The sequence below is a fragment of the Armigeres subalbatus genome, chromosome 1, assembly GCF_024139115.2.
Source record: "Armigeres subalbatus isolate Guangzhou_Male chromosome 1, GZ_Asu_2, whole genome shotgun sequence".
In the NCBI taxonomy this organism is placed as follows: Eukaryota; Metazoa; Arthropoda; class Insecta; order Diptera; family Culicidae; genus Armigeres; species Armigeres subalbatus.
Genome location: NC_085139.1, coordinates 291,347,984 through 291,374,705, shown reverse-complemented (window position 1 = coordinate 291,374,705; position 26,722 = coordinate 291,347,984). Strand labels below are relative to the sequence as shown.

Below are 26,722 nucleotides of genomic sequence, written 5' to 3'. Positions count from 1 at the left end.
CTGCGGGACGTCAAAATCGTCATCGGTGACATGAACGCTCAGGTAGGAAGGGAGGAAATGTATAGACCGGTCATCGGACCGGATAGTCTGCATACCGTATCGAACGACAACGGCCAACGATGCATAAAATTTGCAGCCTCCCGCGGAATGGTAGTCCGAAGCACTTTCTTCCCCCGCAAGAATATCCACAAGGCCACATGGAAATCACCTAATCAAGTAACGGAAAACCAAATCGACCACGTTCTAATCGACGGTAAATTCTTCTCCGACATCACGAACATACGTACTTACCGCAGTGCGAATATTGAATCCGACCACTACCTCGTCGCAGTATGTCTGCGCTCAAAACTCTCGACGGTGATCAACACGCGTCGGAGTCGTCCGCCGCGGCTTAACATTGGGCGGTTACAAGACGGTAGACTAGCCCAAGACTACGCGCAGCAGCTGGAAGTGGCACTCCCAACGGAAGAGCAGCTAGGCGCAGCATCTCTTGAAGATGGCTGGAGAGATATTCGATCCGCCATTGGAAGCACCGCAACCGCTGCACTAGGCACGGTGGCTCCGGATCAGAGAAACGATTGGTATGATGGCGAATGTGAGCAGTTAGTTGAGGAGAAGAATGCAGCATGGGCGAGATTGCTGCAACACCGCACGAGGGCAAACGAGGTACGATACAAACGTCCGCGCCCGTACAAACGTCCACAGACAAAACTCGATTTTCGGGAGGAAAAAGCGCCAGCAGGAAGATCGAGACCGTGAAGAGACGGAGGAACTGTACCGCGCTAATAACGCACGAAAGTTCTATGAGAAGTTGAACCGTTCACGTAAGGGCCACGTAACGCAGCCCGATATGTGTAAGGACATAAACGGGAACCTTCTTACGAACGAGCGTGAGGTGATCCAAAGGTGGCGGCAGCAGTATGAAGAGCACCTGAATGGCGATATGGCAGACAACGGTGGCGGTATGGTAATGAACCTAGGAGCACGCGCGCAGGACATGCGACATCCGGCTCCGAATCTCCAGGAAATCGAGGAGGAGATCGGTCGGCTGAAAAACAACAAAGCCCTTGGAGTTGACCAATTACCAGGAGAGCTGTTTAGACACGGTGGTGAGGCACTGGCTAGAGCGCTGAAAGGGGGATTACCAAGGTTTGGGAGGATGCGATTCTGCCGCAGGAGTGGATGGAAGGTGTGATGTGTCCCATCTACAAAAAGGGCGATAAGCTGGATTGTAGCAACTACAGCGCAATCACATTGCTGAACGCCGCCTACAAGGTACTCTCCCAAATTTTATGCCGCCGACTAACACCAATTGCAAGAGAGTTCGTGGGGCAGTACCAGGCGGGATTTATGGGTGAACGCTCTACCACAGACCAGGTGTTCGCCATACGTCAGGTTTTGCAGAAATGCCGCGAATACAACGTGCCCACACATCATCTATTTATCGACTTCAAAGCCGCATATGATACAATCGATCGGGACCAGCTATGGCAGCTAATGCACGAAAACGGATTTCCGGATAAACTGATACGGTTGATCAAGGCGACGATGGATCGGGTGATGTGCGTAATTCGGGTTTCAGGGGCATTCTCGAGTCCCTTCGAAACGCGTAGAGGGTTACGGCAAGGTGATGGTCTTTCGTGTCTGCTATTCAACATCGCTTTGGAAGGAGTAACACGAAGGGCAGGGATTGACACGAGTGGTACGATTTTCACGAAGTTGGTTTCGCCGACGACATTGATATCATGGCACGTAACTTTGAGAAGATGGAGGAAGCCTACATCAGACTAAAAGCGAAGCTAAACGGATTGGACTAGTCATCAACACGTCGAAGACGTACATAATAGGAAGAGGCTCAAGAGAGGTCAATGTGAGCCACCCGCCACGAGTTTCTATCGGTGGTGACGAAATCGAGGTGGTTGAAGAATTCGTGTACTTGGGCTCACTGGTGACTGCCGATAACAATACCAGCAGAGAAATTCGGAGACGCATAGTGGCTGGAAATCGTTCGTACTTTGGACTCCGCAAGACGCTTCAATCGAATAGAGTTCGCCGCCGTACCAAACTGACTATCTACAAAACGCTTATAAGACCGGTAGTTCTCTACGGACACGAGACCTGGACGATGCTCGTGGAGGACCAACGCGCACTGGGAGTTTTCGAAAGGAAAGTGTTGCGTACCATCTATGGTGGGGTGCAGATGGCGGACGGTACGTGGAGGAGGCGAATGAACCACGAGTTGCATCAGCTGTTGGGAGAACCATCCATCGTTCACACCGCGAAAATCGGAAGACTGCGGTGTAGCCAGAATGTCGGACAGTAATCCGGTGAAAATGGTTCTCGACAACGATCCGACGGGAACAAGAAGGCGAGGTGCACAGCGGGCAAGGTGGATCGATCAGGTGGAGGACGATTTGCGGACCCTCCGCAGACTGCATGGTTGGCGAAGTGCAGCCATGAACCGAGCTGAATGGAGAAGTCTTTTATGTGCAGCACAGGCCACTCCGGCCTTAGTCTGATGATAAATAAATAAATTCTGTAGCTTTATATGTTCTGATCCAATGCTTTTTTCGATATGAGGAATATTTTTAATATTTTCAACACAGAGAAACAGACGTCTCACTTAGAACAAAATGCAATCGGAATCATAGTCGTCCAATGCTAAAATCATTGTGTTTGGTCAAGCGGCAACCAGATGGGGGTAGTGCGCAAGCGTCAAACACAAGCAAAATCGATGGAAGCGCCATTGGTGGCTGATTGATTACCTACCAAAAATTAAATCAACCGTTAAAAAGGTGAACGATGTAACATGCATTGAGTTAGTCGTCTGTTTCTCTGTGTTTTTAATTGTTTTTAATATATCTTATTATTTTTATTCACATCATGTAATCTATAAATCCTTTCCATTACAGTTACCCATATATCCCAATTATTTATTATGTATTGTGTATTTCATTTTTCAAATTTTCTCCGTTTAAATTTAAATCATGTTCTAGGAAGCTTCCTGTCTAGAATTTTAATTCTCCTTCTTCTTCTTCTTTTTCTTCTTTTAATACTAAGGTTAAAAAAAAGAACTCATCATCTTTGGATTTGCAATCCTGGGCCTTGCAAACAAGGCACGGCATAATACTTATTAATATTATTAATAATATTATTATTTGATAACATTGTTTTTATCTAATTCTATTTGGTGTTTATGATTGTTATGTATTTTAAAGCAGTATCGGAGAACAGGAGCTTTACAGTATTATTCGCCAGATAACTATTTTATATAGGGGAACTGTTCCGATCTCCATCTCACTGTACATATATCCATCTCATCGCTAAACAAAGAAATACGGCTCCAAATTCGTCGCTTCTTTTTGTCAACACGCGTGCTCACTGCTGAAAAAAATTACAAAAATAATAAACAAACCAAATTCCTTTCCATTGCTTTGTTTTTGATGGGATGGAAATAGGAGCTATGAGATGAAGTGGCCAACCGTTCCCCTATTATCTACACATGCAAAACTTTTACAATATTACTGATTTGACTATAAATATATGCGATGGGGTTGGGAGGGTGCACCAGGGCATCAATGAAGATACAACTGGACAATGAAGTGGTGGCTAAATGTAGCTCAAGGAAGGAAAGTATTAGTCGTTCGCGTCTATAACTTTTGTCTCCAACAGTTGTTAACCAATTGACGCGCCCTTTTTCGAACAAACCATCCCGTGGAAAGCTTGACAAGTATTGCAAATCTCATTATTATATTTGTTGGATCATTTTGCTGGAAGGAGATTCTCATTTTCCCGTGGGTTTCGTGTAAGTGTCTCTGCTTACAGGTCCACCACCCCCATTTTTGGCCCTTCATACAGCAATATGTTGAATTCAAAATGATATTGACATTTGACCTTATTGTTAAGTGGAACCGCATGCAGAGCAAGACTCTAGCCAGGATGGTGGCTTACTACATACATAGATATTTACATGTTTCATTTTTTAGGCTACTAGACCATCTTTGGACAATAACAAACATATCAACAACAGGAAACAACATTTGTTTTGTTGTCGATTTTCATAGCAACGAGCTTTTTCTAGTACCTTTTTCAATTTTCCTTACGTTCCTTGATCTTAAAAAAGCCTGGAAACGACTCAGAAAACACATTACTCGCACCTAGAATCATAAAAGCGTAAGTGCATTCATCGATTTTTCTTTATCGCTGTTTTCTTATCAATGCAGAGAACTTTGGGAATTTCGAAGTCGCGAAAGCCGATTTTATTCGCGTTCAACTTATAGTACATCATTGCGCAACTAATGCACATTGTTCGCAACCAGATGCACTATGCAGCGCACTATACCCGAGCAGATGAAAATAACTCAAATAAAAAAAAAAGAAAATATCAAATCTTGATTAGATAGCAAAATGAGATTTGGATATGATTAATATAAGAGATTAAAGATTAGACGACAAAAAGAAAAAGAAAAATTGATTTCTGTGGGTTCAAAAATTCAGTTTTGAGCTATGTCCAACTAATATAGTAGTTTGTGAAACATAGTTGCTTGCCGAGTTGCATAAATACTACGAGTGCTGAAAAAATCAAGTTTTGCAACGAGTTGCACACGCTATTTTTTGCAATGACGAAAAATGGGCTTTAATATGATAAATCTGTACCAAAATTGTAAAGTCTGATTTACTCCACATGATCATTCGTGCCAATAAATAATGTTCCTGCAGAGAACAATCAGATTCTATGTTATCGTGCCAGCCTTGAAGCGATAGATAAACTTGCCCTTGGATAATTCTGATGTTATGTTCATCGAACTATTTCATTTATTACGCGACGCAGAGAATACACTATTTGAAAACTATTCCAAACTCGTTCAGCAGAATGTAGTCATGTAACTATTGTTCCAATGTTGGTTTTTCATTATAGCAGTCAAATGAGTTTTTACTGAACGTTTCTTTAATAAACTAACTTTTGACAATGATATTTATAAAATGATCGAATAGTTGAAAATGAATAAGAGTGAATTAATATTTATTTTTTTGCGTAAAATGACACAGTCAACACAAAATCGTATATGATGCAACATAAGATGCTCAAGTGAAGGTGATGTACGCCCATACTGTAAGGGGAAGTACCTATATGGCCTCCACTTTAACATCATATACGAACTTGTGCTGACTGGGGAATTGGCAGGTAGGATTGATCATATGCAGTGGATGAGCCATATAATGAATGTCCACGAAAATAATAATCCAATCACCTGAAAAAGAGAGTTATTTTAAACTGTAGGCTGATATTCTTAGACAATTGACTCACAGTCACTAGCGTTTGCACTTTGCAAAACTCCTCTCAACTTAACTAGAAATGGTCGGTAGCGGTACTCGCTTCCACATATAAATTTTGCATGGTTTTCGTTAAAATTTCATAAGCGATTTGAGAGATGTGTTTTTAGGGTTTCGCAAGACTCTTTCTCAAATTCGAGGCGTAGAACCATTATAAGAACACTGCGTTCGATGCAGGGAGAATAATCGCTAAAAACCGATGTTAACCTTAATAACATGAGACAGATTCCTACTCTAGATGCTGTAACATTCTATTGAAAATGCATCTCAGGATTCGTGAGAATTCAGTTAAGGACGTGATAATCTTGCTTGGAATTTTGTGATAGTTCTGTTCAAGGCCCAGAATTTTGAGATATGCTTGTTCGGGAGTCCGTAATAATCGAAAAAGCTGCTGCAGATGTCAGGAAAATAATGATATCCCATGAAAATTATGCTCAGGATACCGTTGGAATCCTGATAAAAAATCCGTGATATTAATCTTACTATTCTATGATAATTCATAGTTCATGAAACCTTCGGAGGATCTCAATAAAACTATGCCTAAGATTTCAAATAAAAAGCTGCTCATGATTTTATTTGAAAGTTTTTTTTTTCTAATCTAAATAGGTAAATGCGTAATAAGTCTAATTTTTAATGTGTAAGGATTGCTGGTGAACGGTGAATTATGATTATTTTAATCAAAATCATTCATCAGGAAAAACGTAGCTTATTTTGCACGTGTGCCAAGAGCAGCATTAACGAAAGCCACCCATTTGCTCTGAGTTACCCGTCATCATCACCCACACTCTCTCCCGTGGAAATCATCTGTCCATCGCATCATAACAATATCACGCTGCACTTACTGGCTGGTGGCGACGGAAGCTTTCCCTCCACGGGACGACGATGCTGGGAACAACTGGGATGCCGCCCGTCTTCGCTGGCGAACGAACCACGAGCGGAGCACTGAGAGCGCGAACTACAGCATAGGCAGAGGCCACGGCAGCAGATCAGCACAAAAAGCTCACGGTCGCACCGAGTTGGGCTCAGTCCTGAGTGAACTTTGAACCGAACCGGACGATTGGAACCGCGCTTTTCTAGGGTAGGTGTCCTAACCTCTGGGGAACATACCCCCCTCTCAGTGTTGGTGTGAGTTGGGTGGGTTGGATTTAGGCTGTTTTGGGGCCAGAGTGAGCTTGTCGCTTTGAGAGCCATGTGGACGCGGGTGGATGAAAGTTTGAAGTATTGTCCCGATGGGGGTGCTGGTGACCAGCCGGGGTTTCAACAACGCGCAAGGAAATGTGGTGCAATTGAAATGTGAAGCAACAGAAAAGTTAATGTTCGAATGTGCCAGTCAGTGTGGGAGGTGAAGCGTGATCCCGAGTGTGCCGTGACGAGGGGGAGAATAAGGGTTAATCGGAGGGAGTCGGGTGAGGTGGCCCTTTTTGAAATGGGAGAAAATGGAAATTAAAAATTTAAATAGTTGTTTGGGACTTTAGGAAATTCTTATGTAAATCGTAAATAAACAGAAATGCCATATTTACAGACATAGTAATTATGAGCGAATTCGTTCACCTAATTTGAATGGCATGAGTCAGTTAACTCGTTAGTGCATCGATCAGAGTTTATCTTTTTTAGTGAAATTTAATCAAATTAGGTACTTTTTATAATAGATGAAGAAGGTTGGTTTCCAACTTTATATGGTGATGAGCCACCCTAGAGTATGTGTTTGTAGAAAACAAAAAAAATGTGCTGTGTTTTTTCGCTTACTTAGATCTTTTGGACTGGTCGGTCTTTTGGGCAGTTTCGGTCTTCAGCAAACGAACGGAACGGATCAGGAAAAAAGTGTAAAGGTCGAGCGAAAGCTTCTTCTAGGAAAACATGAAATAAGCAAGTTCCAGTTTGGACGTTTTCTGTTGATCTTGGACCCGACGGCGCGGGTGTTTTCCGAAAGAGTTAACGTGGATGTTATTTCTGGTGAACGGGATAATAAAAACACGACGAGCTTTAGTTTCCTGAGTGGGTGACGATGACGACGGGTCGAGTGTGAGAAATGTGAACGTTTTTCCTTCGTCAGTGTGAACCAAAAACAAATCGAACGGCGATGGCCAGAGAAGTGGAAGCACATGACGGGAGTAACCTTTTTTGCGGGTGCCTAACCAACTGGACAGTCATGGATTAATTGGAAATTTGAGCTTCAGCTGAACCATGGTTTCTTGCCCGGCATTGCTCCGCGAGGATTACACTTTTTCTTCTCGTTCCGGATTATGATGAGGTAGGTATTTATTTTTGGTATGGAAGCTGCTTTTATATTTTTTTCAGTCGCTCAACGTTTTCGGCGTGAAAAACAGGAAAATTGGTAGATTATCTTGTTTGGGCTATTCATTCGTTCATAAATTTATTACTTCGGAAATTGAGCGAGCAGTTTACAATTTCCTTTCAGAAGAGAAAAGTGATTATAAATGATTTATTGTCCGATAATTTTGACATTGTATGACATTATGTCAATCATTGGCTTCAATGAGGTGAGGCACGCTGAGAACACAATAAAATTTTCATCCCGAACATTTCTTGGCCTGAACAGGGAAATGAACTCAATCACATGCAGAAATGCCATGCGTCTTACTGCTGCGCTTTGAAAAAAAACACTTCTTCTTGTTTTCTGATAATGACGCCACGCAGCTTAGCGTTCGTTAAGCGGCTCCGTAGTCATTAACTCCGAGACGAAAATGTGCAAAACTTCGAAGTAACCAGCAAGACGTCTAAACTAGACCTGTGCGCCGCCGCCGCCGCCGACACTTATTGACGTACGCCGACGCCGGTCAAGGTGTCGGCGGCGCGCCATACGCCGGTTGGCTCCACGCCGCCGAATTTCGTATTTCACGCCGATGTTTGGCCAACACAAAAATCACATTATGCAGTGCGTTCGCATCTGCCGAACCAAGGCAACCTATCAAGCATTAATTAAATAGCTATTTTACCTTTAGCAGATTTGTTTACTTTTATCCCTGTCACTTTAACCCGCTTTGGCGTGTTAAATGTTAGGTCATCCAAAAACTTCTTGGCTACAGATCTACAAATCAATGAGCGTGGCGATGAACTTCTAATCTCATATGTAACTTCATGTGGAATAACCTCATTCTGGTCGCATTGGGTGGTTCATCATCTTTTTAAAGGTTTGAATGTTACATATCTTAATTGGTCCAGTGCTTACAAACGCGGCTACAAATCAACACCATAATGAATGTTGGATTTGGATTCCCAGTCTCGTAGGATTTTTTAGCTTCCCTGGGCATGGAGTATCATTGTGTTAGCCTCATGATATGCGAATGCAAAACTGATCTTTTGGCTTCTGGAGCTGGAGCACGATGGGGCACGTGACCCACCAAATTAAACATTTCCTTCACTCTTCCTTGTAATTGCTAGAATTGTTCGAAAAAAAAATTGTTTCAATTTGTTTCGATAAATAATTCCCAAAGAAATTTCTTTTTTAATCTTGTGTTTATTTGGAAGGCTCAATTGCCATTTGGCGTTAGGAGCCGGTTTTTTTGTACAATTCAGTTTTATAATTTCTGCTAATCTTCTTTTAACTAGAGTTAGTTTGGGTAACCGACGTACACGCGGCTGACTCGAGGTTAGGGATTGCAAATATTATTTTTTGGTTTTCTTGAAATAATTTCCAGGAAGTCCTGGAGGAAGTTCTGAAGGAATATCTGAAGAAAATTCTTGGAGCCTTGAGGAATTTCTGGATTTATCTCTGTAGTAATAATATACTTGATCATAGTAGACCTAGACATGAACTAGACGTTGACAGTGACTTGAAGATCATTCTGAAATACACGATCAAACTAATAAGTTGTGTTTCATTAAAATTCAGAAGTGGGATACAACAGATCGCCCAAGATGTTTTTGAGAAGCCAGAAGCCCTCGGAAATCGAAGATTCGGAAAATCTCGGAAGAAGTCTTCCTTTTCTGAATCAAGAAAATCAATCCGAAGGGGCAAGAAATTCTGGCCAAAATACTTGTCAAGAAGGAAGTTCGCGCGCTGTAGACGGTCGCCAAGTTACTGGAATACCATCTGTATGTAGATCGGAAGAAGAGGAACATAATGTTGGAACAGCGGCAATTTCAAATCAGATATTCAAGTAGGAAGAAATTTCTTCACTGTTGCCGGACTACTCTGGATCCTATGCGGAGAATGTCGAACATTTCGTTAGCGTCGAGCATACGAAGCAAATTTTCAAGATAAACGACGATATCATGAAGCTGCTAGTATTGAAACACTTAAAAGGAAATGCTCAAGTTTGGCTCTCATCGTCACCGGAGCTGTTGTCTATGGATATTCACAACTTTTTCTGTGCCATGAAAACAACTTTCTCCTCAAAAATAAGTCTATTCGAAGCGCGTAAACGATTGGAGTTAAGGAAGTGGAACACTATGGAAACATTCGGTCAATATTGTAACGAGAAAAGAATGCTAGCAATGCCATTACATCTACAAGAAAATGAGTTTGTCGAATATCTCGTTGAAGGAATTCCAGATCAGCACCTGAAAAATCAAGCCAGAATGCAGAATTTCTCAACGGTAGCAGATATTGCAAGAGCTTTTTCGATGATCAAGATTCGAGGACCTTCAATTTCAACTACAATCGTGTGTTACAACTGTAAGCAGCCAGGACATGTTGCCGCAAGATGTTACCATGCTCACCAAATGTTTGGAAGGAAAGAACAATCTACTCACAAGCCTATCCCAAAGATGCGATCGAATTCAATAGGAATTGTGGATGTTGAATTAGACAAACAGACCGACAACAACAACGGATTGGTAGATATAACATTGACTGATACTGATCAATACTTGAAAGCTTTATTTGATACTGGAAGCCCTGTTTCTCTAATACACTTAACTTTTACGAAACAATCGAAAATTGAACATTATGATCACAAAAAAATCTATAAGGGTATCGGAGGAACACGGCTTACTATTTTAGGTATATTTCGCGCTAATGTTGTTATTCAAAACGTTTGCTTTAGGATTAATTTTCTGGTCGTTCCTGATTTGACGATGTCTTCATACGATGCTATTATTGGAAGAGATATTATCATGAAACCAGATGTTCGAACAATTATCGAGAGAAACCACATCCAAATTTCTCGAGACCCTCTGATTGAAAATGTTATGGCTGGATATCTTTCAGATGCAAACCCTGTAGAATTGTTCAAAGAATCCAAAATAAAGAATAATATTGGTAATGTAAGTAGTGATCAATCTGCAATGTTTTACGAAATTTTGAAAAGACATTATTTATATTCTGACAAACCTTCTGAGCCTGTCACAAATTATAGTATGAAAATTTCTTTAAAATCGGGTAATCAATTTCATTTCAAACCAAGACGTTTATCATACGTTGAGAAGAATAAAGTCGACGAGAAAGTTAAACAGCTTTTGAGTAGCAATATTATCAAAGAAAGTGATTCTCCTTATGCAAGCCCTATTGTATTGGTTCAGAAGAAAGATGGTGATGTTAGAATGTGTGTTGATTATCGAAAGCTAAATAAAGATACAAATAGAGATAACTACCCTTTACCATTAATTGAAGATATTCTTGATAAATTAAGGAACAAAAAATATTACTCAGTTTTGGATTTAAAAGCCGGATTTCACCAAATCAAAATCGCTCCTGAATGTACTAAATATACATCGTTTGTAACACCATCTGGACAGTATGAATATTTACGCGTTCCGTTCGGGCTTTGTAATGCGCCCGATCTGAAACATTAATTAGAAAAATAATAGAAGAAGGAACAATTTGTGTTTATATTGATAATATTATTATATTTTTAGACACATTTGAAGAGCATTTAGAAACTTAAAACAATTTTTGGAATTGAATCTTGAAAAATGTAAATTTTTGTTTAATGAGATTGACTATTTAGGCTAGGTACAATGAATGAAAACGGTAAACGACGGAATCAATCGCATATTGAAGCTATTTCAAAATTCCCTGTTCCAAAACAAGTTATTTTCGTAAATTTATTAAAAACTTTGCTCTTATCGCAAGACCACTATACTGTAATGTATTGTATTATAGGGGTATTTCGGTACACTTTTATACGACTAGTTTGGTTGAGAGTTATTAAGCGAAAGAGACCTGCTCTTCGTTTGTTTATTGGTTTTATGTCCTTCAGAATCGTTTCATTACGTTACATAAGTGGATTGACAGTTCATTACACTTTGAACTGATTATGATCAATATAAAGTAAATACACTGAAAGTAGTCAATTCAACTACACAATAAACTGATGTAACATCTTCCCCCTTCGGAAGAATTTATATAATTCAACTTTGAACACATTGATATTTTTCAAAGGTATTAATTCAGAGCACCTTAATTCTAATCATAGTAAACATAATTCGGATCTGACTTAGCTTGTCTAACTCGTTTAGATCGCCGAGGTTCGATATCCGGCCGAGTATCTTCTCGTTTACGTTTGGTGCCACGACCGTTTAGTTCTTCTGTGAAATCCAATGTGTGTTCGCAACCGGTAGTAACCGGCGGGTGAATTGATCGGGCCATTTTCTGTGAGTTGGTAGTAGGAAGCGAGATGTTTGGCCTTTTAAAGGGTTCCGGATCATTAGCCGGACGAATTTGGGTTCGATGAGCAGTGGTATGCACGCTTCCAATTGCTACCTGTAAAATATGACGAGATACACGTCTTAGAAAAATAGCTTTTAACCATCTTACAGGATTATGTGGATTATAATTTTTGTACCACACTGTGTCACCACTAATCAGCTTGTCCAAAGGATCAACGAGATCTGCTTTCTTTTTGAAAGATAGAATAACATCATGTTTGTAATCAGCTTGTGTAGACAATTTGTATTTCGTTATTTTTTTGGATTTATCAGCTCCATTATGGTTTTTGGTTTATAAGTAAAGATTTTTCCTGATGGGAATTCTTCTTCATTTGGTAAGCATGTATTACGATAGTTGAATAAAAAAAGATTGATTTGGTCCTCCATATTAAATTCCATTATTTCAGGATCAATGAGAAACTTTTTTAATACCTCCTTGGTAGTCCTAACCAATCTCTCTGCCTGACCGTTACTGGCAGGATTATATGGAGGACTCTTCAATACATTTATTCCTTGCTTCTCTTAATCCTACAAATGCCTGAGAATTGAAAGGTGGACCTCCGTCGGAGACTAAACAGTCAGGTAAACCAAAACGAGCAAAAAACTCTACCAATTTGGTTAATACCTTAGAACAATCAGTACCTCTTTTCATCCATTCAATTTCTAACCATTTGGAGAAACTGTCTACAATCAACAAAAAGGTATGACCAGAAAAATGAAAGAAATCCATATGTATTCTACTGAAAGGCTTAGTGCTTGGTGTCCATTTAGACTCTATTTTCTGTTTAGGTACAACTGCCATTTGGTTACATGCCTCACAACACTTTACGAATTTTTCTATTGCCTCATTAATACCGAACCAATACACTGCTCTTCTAGCCAACTGCTTCATTTTTACCATACCATTATGATTAGCATGGAGCAGTCTCAAAATATGTTTTTGTAGCTGTAGTGGAATCACCACTGGTCCTGATATAGCATGCAACCCTCTACCATCTCCAGGTCCTTTTGGTTGGAAAATACATTCATAAATTTTTTGTCTACATTATTTGGCCATCCTTTGTTCATGAATAAAATAACATTTTGTAGAAAATCATCTTTTTTTGTTTCTTTTGCATTTTTGCAATAATCAAGTGGCATTTCCCCCGAAAAGTTTATACTTCTGACATATTCCAAACCATATTCATCTGGAATTGCCTGTTTTAAAGGAAACCGCGAACAAAAGTCTGCATTGCCCATTTTATGTGACGGCCTGTAAAATATTTCAAAATCATAAATAGATAGCGCCATAATAAAGCGTTGTAATCGAGTAACCATAATAGAGTTTCTACCTGATTTACCAAAAATACCCAATAATGGTTTATGATCCGTAAAAACTTTGAGTGTTTGTCCATATAGATATTTATGAAAATTGTTTACGGTGCAGACTAAAGCTAATGCTTCCAAGTGTAGAATTGGGTACGATTTCTATGCGGCATTCAGGGAAAACGATGTGAAACATATAGGCTTTTCAACACTATCTACAATGTGGGCCATCACCCTCCCAATCCGAAACTAGAAGCAACCGTCATTATTGAAATAGGTTTTTTTGGATCAAAATATTCTAAAAGTTGGTTTCTAATAAAGATGTTTTTGCCAGCTCAAATGCTTTATCACAGTTTTCATCCCATAAAAATTTCACGTTTTTCTTTAATAAATTATATAAATGATATAATTTGGAAGATAAATGTGGTATAAATTTGTTGTAATAATTAATTAAACCTATGAAAGATTTAAGTTCTGTTACATTCTGAGGAATTTTAGCTTTTTTTATGGTAGCAACCTTATCTGCGCAAGGCAACAGACCATTTTCAGTTAGAACATGACCAAGGTAGTCTAACTGTGAAACAAAAAACTTGCATTTATCTATATTTACCTTAATGTTATAGTCATTTAACCTTTCTAGCACCAAAACTAATTTCTTATTACAATCATCAAAGTCGAAACCTGCAATTAAAACGTCATCCAAATAACAGTAGACATATTCTAATCCCTTCAGTACTTGGTCCATCACCTGCTGAAAGATTGCGGCGCTAGAAGAAGCGCCTTGGGGTAACCTATTATAGACAAACAATCCTTTAATTGTATTTATAACCGTGAATTTTCTAGACTTTTCCGATAAAGATAACTGGGTGTATGCACCTTCCAAATCTAAAGAGCAGAACATTTTACAACCTGCTAAACCAGAAAATAAATCTTGTGCTGTTGGTAAAGGGTAAGTATTTGGTATGATTATCTTGTTGATAGAAACTTTGCAATCAATCACTAGTCTGATGTCGTTATTTTTTTTACTACAACTACCACAGGAGAAGCCCATTCACTGGTTTTTACCGAAGTTATTACACCCTCTTTCTCTAAGCGTCCCAAATAATTCACAACCTGGTCACGTAAACGATATGGCACGTCGTATGCCTTTTTGAAAATAGGTGATTCATATTTTAAGACTAAATCCGCTTCAAAATGTTTGATTGGTAATGAAAAATCCTTTCTAAAAACATTTGAAAATTTATGTTTCAAGTCTTTCACTGTTTTATCAAAATTATGTTCAGTCAAACCATTCACCATTAAAGAACCAGTAAAGAAATCCCTCCAATTTGAGAAGAATACGTCCAACCAAGTCCGACCAAGCAGGGGAATAAATTCATTATCACAGTCAATTACTAATAGTTGCAAGTATGCCTTTTTTTCCTTAATTTTCACCGAAACATTTGCTTCTCCCCTAATATTAAGTCTGTTTCCACTTACAACAATTAATTGCTTACTGCTTTTTTTTAAAGCTTTGTCAAACATACGAAAATATTGATTTTTACCAATTACGGATACCGATGAACCACAATCCACTTCCATAATTAACTTTTTGCCTTCAACTATAGCATTTACTAAACATGGATTATTTATCTTGTTGATAGACGAAACCATCATGCACTCTAAATCACCTGCGTCAAAATCCTCGTCTTCACTGTCTGATTTTTCGGTTTTTAATCGGTTGAATAGGCCACTGATATGTTCCTCATCTGCAGCTGCACTACCGCCATGTTCCGCTTGCCAAGTATCCATGAATTTTACGGTGTCTCTTTTAAGATTTTTAATTTAAAACACTTACGCTTTAAATGACCTTTCAGTCCACAAAAATCACAAACGCGATTCTCATATCCTAGTCGGTTTCTGCTGTTGTCCCTTTTCCAATCGGTTGACCTTGGCCTACCGTATGGTCGATAACCAAGTCTGTCTTTTACCGATCCCTTTTCGTTTCTATTGAGTGATCTAGCCAATTCCCGAACATCCTCCATTTTCTTAAAAGAGATACCTTTCTGTCTACTTTGCCTAACTGCTGCAATTTGATCTTGATCATTCGTTTTCATATGCCTCGCGTTGGAGCTAGCCATCTCCCACGTAATAACAATTTTTTCAGCATTTGGAAGGGTTAAATTTTCTTCACTAAGAAGCCGCTGCTGCAAGGCTTTGTCTTTGACCCCAGCAATAATTCTATCCAAAATAGCTTTCCCCTTGAAATTCTCAAAAGAACAAAATTCGGCTTGAAGCTTCACCGAAAGAACGAAGTCCTCTACTGTTTCATCGTGCTGTTGCACCCGGTGATTAAATTTGAACCGCTGGATCATGTCCGATTCGGTTTTATCAAATCGGCTTTTCAATTTGGCTACCATTTCGTCATATTGATATCGCAGTAATCAGTATTAGGAAACAATAATTTAACTTCACTATACACCGCAGGACCACATAAGGTAGCAAAATAATCTTTTCTATCTATCTCCTCAATCTTGTTCAACCGAAACACAGATCCTAATCTTTCAATCCATTCGGAGAATGATGTTCCTTTTCTATATGGTTCCATATGTAATGTAGCCTGAGCCATTTTGAAAAATAATTGGCACCCGGATATAATAAAAGGAAGAGACAAAAAATGGGTAGCTTACCAAATTATCCAGACCTTTACGTATGCCAGCCAGTAAGCGGTTTGCTAGCCGCTCAACCAGCGGAGCGGAAAAATCGCTGAACGTATCCGAACAGAAATCCGAACAGATTTGTCACCAGTTTCGAACAAGAATCCGAACAGAAATTCGTTTAAAACTCGTCACAGGATGTTCACTTTCACTGATGCCAATTAGCAACTTCCTTTCAACCGTTGCCGGAAAAGTATGGTCAATGCGCAGTCCGGAAACCTTTGTTTCAAACAATTCAACCTTTCTTCGTCTGCTAAGTTTTTTTTTACTGCACTACCGGAGCACCAGCTAACTAATGTTGGACGGAATCCCGACGGATAGTTACCAAAAACTAAACACTTGAATTAAAATTTATCCTTCGTCGCCAGCTGTAATGTATTGTATTATAGGGGTATTTCGGTACACTTTTATACGACTAGTTTGGTTGAGAGTTATTAAGCGAAAGAGACCTGCTCTTCGTTTGTTTATTGGTTTTATGTCCTTCAGAATCGTTTCATTACGTTACATAAGTGGATTGACAGTTCATTACACTTTGAACTGATTATGATCAATATAAAGTAAATACACTGAAAGTAGTCAATTCAACTACACAATAAACTGATGTAACATATACAATGTTTTAAAAATAATCTGTTTTTCATTCCAATGCAGCTCAGTTGGAAGCATTTCTGGTGTTGAAAGAGAAATTAATTAGTACACCAATATTATCCATTTTTAATCCAAATGCTGAAACACAACTCCATTGCGATGCTAGTAGTCATGGATTTGGAGCTATTCTATTACAGAAACAAAATGATAACAATTTTCACCCTATAAGCTATTTTAGTAAAAGTACTGATAAATTTGAGTCTAAACTGCGTAGTTTTGAATTAGAAATGCTGGCAGTAGTACAAGCTATTAAGAGATTTCAGGTTTATTTGTCTGGTACAAAATTCAAAATTTACACGGATTGCAGTGCATTGGCTAAACCGTAATTAAAAAAGAAATTAATTAAAAAATTAGTAGATGGGCCTTGTTCTTGGAACACTATAATTACACTTTAGAATACAGAGATGAAGCCAAAATGCGGCATGTTGATGCTTTGAGTAGACAGAATACGAACAAAGAAAAAAAAATTGTGTATAGATGACTTACAAATCAGTGAAATTAGCCTTTTAGAAACTGAAGCTATTGAAAGAAATGTGATTTTGGCTCAAGAGCAAGATGATAAGATATAAAAACATTTAGAAAATAGTAGTTTTCCAAATTTCGAGTTAAGAAATGGCATAATTTTTAGAAAAATTGATGATAAAATTTTGTTAGTAATTCCAAAGTTTATGGTTGATAAGATTATTCGAATTTGTCATGATAATATGGGTCATATTGGAATTGAAAAGACATTGAATGAAATAAAGAAACACTATTGGTTTTCCAACATGACAAAATAGTGAAAAAGTATATATCAAATTGTATTAGTTGCATATTTTTCAGCCATAAGGAAGGAAAGAAAGAAGGGGTTCTCAAATGTATTGATAAAGGTAATGAACCCTTTAAAACAATTCATTTGGATCACTTTTGACCTATTCAATTATCTTCTTGTGGTGGTTACAAATATATTCTTGTTATAGTCGATGGATTTACAAAATTTGGTAAGTTTTATTCAACAATGACAACTAATTCAGAAGAAGTTATAAGACATTTGTCAAATTAGTCTTCTATATAACTCAGTGTGTTCTCCAAGGAATATGAAATTATGGTTATCTCTTGATAATTTAACACATGAAAATTTAAATGATTCGATTTACAATGAAGGCATTGACTGATCAGGATGGCCGAAATGTAGTAATAATATACTTGATCATAGTAGACCTAGTCATAAACTAGACGTTGACAGTGACTTGAAGATCATTCTGAAATACACGATCAAACTAATAAGTTGTGTTTCATTAAAATCTCCGTTGTAATTTCTGGAGAAATATCTGAAGGAATCTCTGGAGAAAAATCTGAAGGAATTCTTGGAGGAATGTCCAAAGAAATTCTTTAAGAAATTTAAGAATGTCGGTAATTCCTTTAGGAGATCCTTTGGAAATTGCTTGGAGTTTTGGAAGGAAATGGCATTGAAAATTCCGAAAGAATTACTAGATTAATTTCCGAGGGAATGGAATGTCTTGAAATAATGTCCAACAGAATTTAGTAGAAATTTTCGAAAGTATGTATGTATGTATGTATGTTAGAGTGGCTCAAAAACCCTTTTCAAATTTTGATGGGCCGCCCTCTTATTCGGTTCTATTTGATGCCTTGATGCTCTGGACAAAATTTCAGCCAAATCGGTCAACGTTTGGGCGGTGCTAAACTCGTTGGAAGTTTATATGGAAAAATGTATGCAGAAATATCCAAAAACAGTGGTTTGTAGTTGGACGGTACAATTTACGATCAAGAACCATGATACTCATTCAGTTCTTTTAGAATTAAATACAGAATGTTATGCTGAAAACCGCGAGAAGATTAGAGTTTTTAGGCAAAGATATTAGCATTTTACTGGAGTGTTGTAGGGGTGAATTTATTTCTTTTCAAAGGTAAAAGAAACGAAATTTGCTCAAACCCCACTTCAGAGAAATGCTAATAACTTGGCCGGGCAAACTCTAATCTTCTCGCGGTTTTCTACATAGCATTCTGTATTAAATTCTTCAAGATCTAAGTGAGTATCATAGTTCTTTATCGTAAGTTGTGCCGTTCAACTGCAATTCACTGTTTTGGGATGTTTCTGCATACATTTTTGCAAATAAACTTCCAACGAGTTTAGCACTGCCCAAACGTTGACGGATTTGGCTGAAATTTTGTTCAGAGCATCGGGGCATCGATGAGAACTGAATAAGAGGGCGGCCCACCAAAAAAATTGAAAAAAGTTTTTCCCATACTAATTTGAGCCACCCTAATGTATGTTGTTATCCATCATCCTGGCTTGAGTCTTGCTGTGCATGCGGCTCCACCCAATAGTACTATCGAATTTAATTACCATTCTGCTTTCAATGCAAATTCTTGGAGAAATATAGGAATTTCTGTGTAAATACTAATAGCTATTTGTTCGGAAAATCCATTAAACATTTCTTCGTAAATTACTTTCAGAATTCTTTTAGATATTACTTCAGAAATTTATTTAATTTTTTTTATTCTTTATTATAGAGCTGATGTGATACTTTCGACTGTTGTGCTCAATTTTGTTTGACTATCAGTCATATAAAGCAGCTAAAACGACGTTTCGGTGTATATTTCACCTTCTTCAGGGACTCAGAGGCAACTTTTTGTTGTATATGTGTGTGTCCTGTATGACATAACGTTGTCAATTAAACAGATAGACACGAAATCACTAGTGTGCGGGCGATAAATTCAAAGAAGCTTTTATCGAAAGTGTAGGTGGGATATAACTTGACCAACATCAAGCCACAGTGAAGTGCAAAAAAATAATAGACGTTTGAACCTCAGTGGAACGCCAGTGTTAATTGACATCGTTATGTCATACAAATAGAGGTAGTAAACTATAGAGGACGGTTGTCGCTGAGGTTTCCTTTCTCGTTCTCAAACATTTTGGGTACATATCTGTCAAAACGTACTGAGTTTTTCTTTGTTGACATTTAGCACCCTTTCACCACCAGCAAAAAATGTTTTGCCAGTGACGACAGCGACAGTCTTCCTCTATAGTTTATTACTATTGTCATACAGGGCACAAACATACCCAACATAACCTCTAAATCGCTGAAGAAATTGAAATATACACCAAAATGTCGGAAAATAGACGCAACAGCGTTTTAGCTGCTTTATATGACTGAATGAGCCGATAATAGTCAAACAAAATTTATTATAGAGGTTTTCAGCCCTTGACTGGTTCACTTCTTTGAAATTCATTTAAAATTTCTGTTAGAAAATCTTTTCAGGTTCTCTTTCGGTTATTCCTTCAAGAATTGAGTCGAAAATTCCTCCAGGAGGTCCTTAGGAAATTCCTTCAATAAACCATACAAAATTGATACAGGAATAATTCCGGAAAGAATTCTAATTTGGAGGAATTTTCGAAGAAGTTTCCAAAGGTATTTGAGTGTTAAACTTTTTTTCAATAAAAAAAAATCACTTAAACAACGGTTCAAAAAAATTAAAGGAATTTAAAAACGAAATTTCCGAAGATTTCCTAAAAGAATTTCTGAAGATATTCCCGAAAGAATTATTAAAGGAACTAAGAAAGTAAATTTCGAAGTTCTACCGGAATTTCTGGAAGAGTTGCTAAAGAAATTCAGAAAGAATTCCTGGAGAAAGTTCTAAATAAATTCCACAGGAAATTTCAAAAGGATACCAAAATATCTTCTTAGAATTTCCGAAGAAATTCTTTAAGGAATTACTGGAAAAACTTCTATTAGAAATTCCTAAAAGAAATTCTTGAAGGAATAAAAAAATTGAAATCAAATTCCGAAGGATTTCTCTTAAAGGGGTTTCCTGATATATTCCTATAACAGTGTCCGTAGGTATTCCGATGGAAATTCATGAAAGATTTCCTATGGGTATTTTTAAAATCTTAAAGGAATTCCAGAGGAATTCCTAAAAAGTTTTTAACTTTTGGAGAAATTTTGGAAAGAATTTCCGAAGCAATATTCAAATAAATTTTCAAGGGAATTCTTGGAGAAATTTGTGAAATAATTGATAAGGTTATTCTAAATTAGTTTTCCGAATTTCTTTTTCGAATTTTCTGAGAAACATCTTGAGGAATTTCCAAACGAATTTCTGGATTTATATCTGAAGTACTTTCCAGTGAACTTATGTGCTGTGATGCGGCAATATCCTAGTGGATGGTGTAATTTAAACCTTTGCTGTGGAGATACAAGCTATAGCTTGTTCACCCAATCAGTTTGTCTATAGCTAGCAATTTTACAAAAACCCTACTATTCAATAAAAGCATGATAGGCCTTGCTGCGTGATTTTTACAGCTTAAAACTATTCACGGCGATTCATGCCGCTGACGCCGAACATTGCTTACGGCGTGACGCCGCTGACGCCGCCGCCGCCGGTGTAAAATGGCCTTATGCTGCCGCCGTTTACAAATACTTCGGCGCACTGGTCTAGTCTAAACCAAATGACGTAAAGGTAATTTTCAACTCTTTGGAGTGTCAAAGGAATTGTTCAATGAAATTCAAAGGAATTCCTAACGGAAATTCTTTTTCATAAAACAAAATATGGAATTTAAAAGAATTTCCTATAGAAATTTAGTATGAGCAGGATTGACCGATATGTTATTAATACGTCGTTATTGCCAGGTGATTGGGTCGTATGAATTAAAAGTAGTAAGCTCGAGTTTACTACATTTTGAGTGGTTACCGTCACTTGTGGAAAATGTTCGTACACGGAAGAAAAAGAGTTATTTTTCTCTTCTCTTTCATCCACTCTTTCTTCTGTTGTAAAACACAAAAAGCGAAACAATTTATTGTCTGAACTCAAAATTGAGTGAATTAAACCTCCAGTTGAGTATATAAATTTTCCGTTGGGTACTTTTTTTAACATGGGAGTAAAGACAAACTACTTCGACCCCATTTACTCAATTTTGGCTTCCCGTACAGATGTTCGAGGTTAGATGAATTGAACTCACTATTGGGTAATTTATTTCTTCCGTGTATGAATAAAGAGAGACTTTACTATACTAAAAATTTGTAACATACTACAAACAACTGATTCGGTATGAATAAAAGTATGATTTCTTGTAGTCTAATCAAAACGTTGCCACTCATGTTTCAAATGCAGATTATTCATCAGAATCGAAGCGAATCGTCTTTGCTTTTAATAATAGAAGTCCAGTTTAAGGAAAAAAAAATAAAAAGACATTTCTTTTGTCGATTAGCTGCAAAAAATGATGAAATTATCATCGTCATCATGAGGTCTATTTTGTATTAACTTTTCTGCATGTAGTAAATGGTAGTAAACTGTAGTAAAGGCTAAATTTAAATTTAGCATATGCCTTAAGTTTGAATTTTTTTATTCATATCGAACATGTAGTTTTCTCTATGGACTTTATTGTTGAGTAGATACTACAAGCGTTGAGTTTTGCTACTTTTTATTCATACGACCCATTGTTTTCGCAAGCATTAGAATTGTGTTCTTGATGCTCATTAGGCAGAAAGAATCTTCAAAGATTCTTGAGCGCTTTAGAGTTTTCGGCTGGCTGCAGGCTGAAATTAGTACAAATTTACATTTTTGTCCACCGTTTCAACAAGGTAGGCTTGTAAAAAAATGACACTTCTAGAGTGACGTAACTTTTATCGCCACATGTTAGAGTACAAAAGTAAGCATGCTGAGACCGTAGAGCATCGTCTCGGTTTAGCTTGTACGAGGATAGTAGTGACGACATATGGGTACAGTCAAGCTGGATGTTTATATAAGTGTTGAGCCTGCCTTGTTTTTTGTATGCCGTGTCTACAGTGAACTCTCCCTAACTCGATGTTCAGTAAGTCGATATTTTCCCTAGCTCGATGAAATTCAAAGTCCCTTGAATCTAGCATACTGCATTCCGTCCCTTACTCGATATTCTCTAAGTCGAAGTAATTTTCCAACGCACATCACCTCGCTAACTCGATGTTGTCAGAAATGGTTCACATGCACGATATACACGGTGTCGGGCCATTTGGCTGAATTTCGTCTGGCCTAATAGTGGAAAATAAAGATTGTGAGCAGTGAAAACTGAGTAATGAGAAGTGAGAAGGGGAAAATGCGAAGTTTAAAGTAAGTAAAGAAAAACGAAAAGTGAGAAGCTAAAGTGAGAAAAAGAAAGATAGAATTGGAAAGTGAGAAGTGGAAAATGAGAAGTATGAAGTAAGAAGCGAGAAGTGGAAAGCAAGAAGTGAGAAGTGGGAATTGAGAAGTGAGAAGTGCTATGTGAGACGTAAGTAGCGAGCAGTGAGAAGTGAGAAATGAAAAGTGAAAAGTGTGAAATAAGAAATTCGTAGCTAGAATTTTAAAAGTGACAAGTAAGCAGTAAGTAAGTATTAAGAAATGAGAAGTGAGAAGTAAGAAGTAGAAAGTAAGAAGTGAGCATTGAAAAGTGAGAAGTGCGAAGTGCTAAGTGACCTTTTTTCTTTCTTATTTCATCTCCCTTATTCCCTCTTCCTTCTATTTTCTTTCCTTTCCCTTATTTCTTCTTCTTTCAACCCTCTTCCTTCTACTTTCTTCCGCTTTTGTCCTTCTTTCTTCGTTAAAAAGAAGTGAGAAGTGAAAAGTAAGAAGTTAGAAGCGGGAATTGAGAATTGAGAAGTGAGAAGAGACAAATAAAAAGGAAAACTGAGAAATGTAAAATTCAAAGCGAAGAGTGGGAAATGTAAACTGGAAATGAGAAGAAAAAAGTGAGAAGTGTGAAGTGAGAACATAGGACCGGGGAGTGAAAAGTGAGCAGTTGAATGTGGCTAGTGAGAAGTGAAATGTGGGAATGGAGAATTGGGAAATTAATCCTTATTCTTTCCAATTTCCTTCATTCCTCTTTTGCTGCCTTTTTCTTTTTTCTTTCTTTACCTATTTACTTTCTTCTATTTTCATCCTTCTTTATTCCTTCTCCATCCCTTTTCCTTATTTATTCGTCTCTTTTCTTTGTTTTTGCCTTTCTCGTACAACAAAGTTGTACCAGAAGGCTATAATTTCACTCCAAAAGCCAAATTTTGATAGAAGGCTCGGAGACCCATAGTGTTATATACCAATCGACTCAGCTCGAAAAACTGAGCACATGTCTGACTGTGTGTGTGTGTGTGTGTAGCCCCGGGAATTTTTTATTGTTAAACACGTTTCATATAGAAGGACTTGACCGATTCGAGTGCAACTAGTTTCATTCGACGGAGAAACTTTCCTAGTTGGACACTATTGTTTTTGTTTGCTAATATCTCATGCGGTTTGAATAATATTTCTATTTTTCTTTTATCAAATACGCTGTGTACATGCACATTTTAAATCATTAATCAATTTAGCCGTGACGCAATCCATTACTCTCATAGTTGAGTTATTTTTAAGCAGCGTGATATAATCGCATCGAAGCTATTAACCGCCTAAATGTAGGCAATTTACGTTGCATTTACCATACTAACTTGAATTCAACACATTGAATCGAGAAAGTCATAATCACCACTGGGGGATAAATTTGGGTTTTTCTTTCTTTCTTCTTCCTTTATTTTTCCTTTTTATTTCTGTCTTATATCATACCACTCACTTCTCAACATCTCGCTTCTCACATACCACTTATCATTCCTCACTTCTCACCTCTTGCTTCAGTTTTCCAACTTCGCAACTATCGCATCTTACTTCTCACCAATCACTTCTCATTTGTTACTGCAGACATCTCAATACTAAGTACTCATCTCCGTTTCTAATTAATCACTTCTCACTACACTTTTTTTCTGAATAACTTTACAAATCAAAAATTCAAAGGTGCAGTCCAATACGTTTGAACGCAAAGGTGACGTAGGACTACGTAGCTATTAAAATTGATGGTATTTGTCATAATAATTTGTGCCGTTTTATTAACATTGAGCAAACTGCTCGGAAGCCAACTGAATCAAGAAGTTGAATAGTTGTTCCCAGTTGGATTAACTTTGAGTCTCTAACCGTGGAATTAACATGACTCATCGGCCACTGAAGCTACTTGACTGGCTTTCAGTCGGGGCATCACAATCCTTACTTTGCCACGTACGCTTATTAGCGCGGGCGAAAATCAAACGTTGCAAATAAATATATTTGCGTTTGGTTTCACGCCTTTTCTGATTCTGCTTATTTCTCCTTTATTTCAGCCATTCTTGAGGCTGGTGTCCTCCACAAAGGTCTTTATACAAAAGAAGGTTGATCCGACAACCCGATATGAACTTTCTTCAAAGTGCAAAACTCAATCGAAACTAGCAAATTTGATAGCGCGGCGAAGGGAGATCATGCAATTAATTTGAACGAATGGAATCACTAACAGCAACCAAGCTACCATGCTTAACCCGATGCCGCTGAAACAATCCATTTTCGTAATTAATTCTTTCCATAAAATGCTGGTCCTGAGAAGAACCAATTTTCGTTTCCCAATGCGTCTTTCCAATAACTAACTGCATCCAAACATTTGTCAGCACCCTGTGTTGAAATTGTCCGACCGCCACTTGATAATTTTTCGCTAATAAGCCTCCACCTTTTGGAATAAATTTTCAGCTTTGCCATTGCTACTCACGCCTTCGTGCTGCTGTGTCCGCTCCGCTGCATCAAATTTTGTCCAACCGCATATTCCGCTCTTTCCGCGGAATCCCGACTCGCGCGCGCCGGAAAGCAGCTTTCTTGTATTCAATAAATTAAGCCCGTTAGCCACGCCCCTTTGTGATCTGTATGGGTGTAAATATAATATGCACTCATAACGATTAATAACGGGCGGGGTTAATGGAATTTCTTCATTAGATATAAAAAAGCTGCTTCACGGCGCGCACGAGCCATTTTGATCGGGATTCCGCAGCAGACAACGGACCGCTCGGAGAATGATGAAATTCTAAGAATCCTGTGAATTTTTCTCGCAGGATTCTGAATTTGGTTATGATATGTTGGTTATCTTAGATGCGTATTGTTGTGAGGAATATCAACAAAATTTGACTCAAGACGAAGTTTCTTCATATTACAAAACATTATCTCTTGGCATCTGTTTGTCCGAGCGACGTTCACCGATGGGTGGTTGCTGTAGATAGTTTCCACTGAGGTGGTGTCTTCATTGATTTTATACAAAAGCCACTATTTTATACAAAAGAAGGTTGATCCGACTATCCGAAATAATCTTTCTTCAAAATACAAAACTCGATCGTAAATAGCGAATTTGATAGCGAGTCGGAGGGAGATGATGAAGTAAATTTGAATGGATGGAAATACTAACAGCAACTAAGCTACCACGATAAACCCGATGCCACCGAAACAATCCATTTTCGCAATTAACTCTTTCTTTCCATAAAATGTTGGTCCTGAGAAGAACCATTTGCGACTTTCTAATAACTAATTGCATCCAAACGTTTGCCGGCACCTTGCGATGAAACTGTCCGACCGTCACTTTATGATTTGTCGCTAAGCCTCCAAAATTTGGAATAAATTTTCCACATAGCCACTGCCACCACGCCTTCATGCTGCTGTGTCTGCCCGCTGCATCGTATGTCGAACCGCTCTTTGTGGAATCCCGATCAAAATAGCTCGCGCGCGCGCAGAACAGCAGCTTTCTTGTATTTAATAAATTGAGCCCGTTAGCCCCGCCCTTTGTGATCTGATATGGGTATTTATAAACTTTTTATAAATTTTGAATAATAAATATTTAAAATTAGTATTTTCATATAAATACAAAAAGTGTTGACTCATCCTTGAACGAATGGTCCAAAAAATTGAAAATCCATCAAAAACGGCCAAGATATTAAAGTTTAAAGTCTATCATATTTTCGTGACGGTCCCTGATTTTCGCAATCGTTAAGTGTACCCCAATATAGAAAAGACAGACGTAGTCCTACGTCAAAAACTTTTCAAATCCCACCAATACCGAGATATCTAGCCTGTCTGGAAGTATCATGTACAGTAGCGCCACCAGGCAGATGATTTGCAAACCGAACCGATCTTCAACATGGATATAATTTTCGGAACATCTTTGTAAAACACGAAAACTCTACAAATCTCACATGTGCCGATCAGCCCAACTGGTAGTCTTATATACTTTTACTATCACGAACAAGCACGTGAATTCCAAATCAAAATGATTTCTAGTTTTCTAGTACTGATTTCGATTTTCCAATCAA

The 26,722-nt window shown here is 38.0% G+C and overlaps 1 protein-coding gene across 5 annotated transcripts in view; it reads left to right on the top strand.

Annotated features, from left to right (window-relative positions):
- The first annotated feature begins 6,371 nt into the window (after nucleotides 1-6,371).
- The window catches only part of LOC134207708 (otoferlin-like), a 385,951-nt gene continuing 365,600 nt past the window's right edge, over nucleotides 6,372-26,722 (top strand). For 3 of the 5 annotated variants that reach the window (XM_062683528.1, XM_062683523.1, XM_062683522.1), the window contains exon 1: nucleotides 6,379-6,412. The gene's annotated coding sequence lies outside the window, so the exon portion shown is untranslated. Of the gene's footprint in view, nucleotides 6,413-26,722 lie in introns of all 5 variants that reach the window. The other 2 variants (XM_062683524.1, XM_062683525.1) reach the window with 2 other exon arrangements.